Source organism: Tiliqua scincoides, chromosome 7, assembly GCF_035046505.1.
Source record: "Tiliqua scincoides isolate rTilSci1 chromosome 7, rTilSci1.hap2, whole genome shotgun sequence".
Lineage (NCBI taxonomy): Eukaryota > Metazoa > Chordata > Lepidosauria > Squamata > Scincidae > Tiliqua > Tiliqua scincoides.
This window is the reverse complement of record NC_089827.1, coordinates 46,398,738-46,399,756: the sequence shown is the minus strand read 5'-3', so window position 1 is coordinate 46,399,756 and position 1,019 is coordinate 46,398,738. Positions and strand designations below refer to the sequence as shown.

The following is a 1,019-nucleotide window of genomic DNA, read 5'->3' as shown; positions in this document are numbered from 1 at the left end:
CTGAGTGTCGCAATCATGCCGTAAAGCATGTTTATGGCACCCTCCATGTAGGGAGCACTGGCCCAGTCCCAGTCTCTGGGGTGGGGGGAGACATGCTGGGATGAAAAGAGGGTGGGGCAGGGGAGGAACCAAGGCAGGAGGGAGGTGGCACCAGCAGAGCCCTGCTCTGGCATATCTTATCCTCTGTGTCAGGCTGCAAAGCTTGACATGGAGGCTCTCAAATCTGCCCTGGCAAAATAGCTGGCACAGACTTGAGAATCCCCATTGCGGTGCTTTGGGCTTTCTCCAGGGGGGAGGGGACAAAAGTGGTGCCACTGGTGCACCACTCTGGTGGTGCCACTGGATGCAGTGGTAGCCCTTTTGGCATTGCAGCGCCCTACTGTTAGTCCTTTGTCAACACTTTTGACTTCAGTGTTTAAATAGGAATAGTAATTGCAGGGAATGGTGAGAGTGAGTAGGGGAACAAAAGCATGCTTCAATCATGCTTCCACTTTTTTTTTCATCTTGTGTAACCTCTAAAATGCACATGAATGCACTTAACCTATGGCAAGACGCATGGGCTGCATCTGCATCTCCCCACAGGGGAGATATATACATTCTAGTTTCAGAATTAAAGGAAGCACTGAGCAGGACTGTTGTTGACTTTCAGGCTGACCCCTATAGCTGGGCTTTTAGTGGTGGTTTAACCTGCAGGAAATTGTAAGTGATTATGTTTGTTGAGGTGTATGTGTGTGTGCCTAAGTGTTTTAAAGCTCCTGCTGCTGATTGCTGCAAATCATCCAAGCACTGGAGTGAGCCTGACTATTTCTTTTTTGGGATCAGTTGGCAACCCTACATAAAATACATGGGCCTCTGCTTCTAGATGACACGTGATGCTGCCTTGTTGAGATAGCATTAACACAGACAGCAACTGTTGCCCTGCACATGCCCAATCTCATCTGATCTTGGAAGCTAAGCAGGGTCAGGCCTGGTTAGTACTTGGATGGGAGACCGCCTGGGAATACTGGGTTCTGTAGGCT

General features: G+C 49.4%; 1 pseudogene; it reads left to right on the top strand.

The window, feature by feature from the left end:
- The first annotated feature begins 899 nt into the window (after positions 1 to 899).
- LOC136658039 (5S ribosomal RNA) lies at positions 900 to 1,019 on the top strand (annotated as a pseudogene).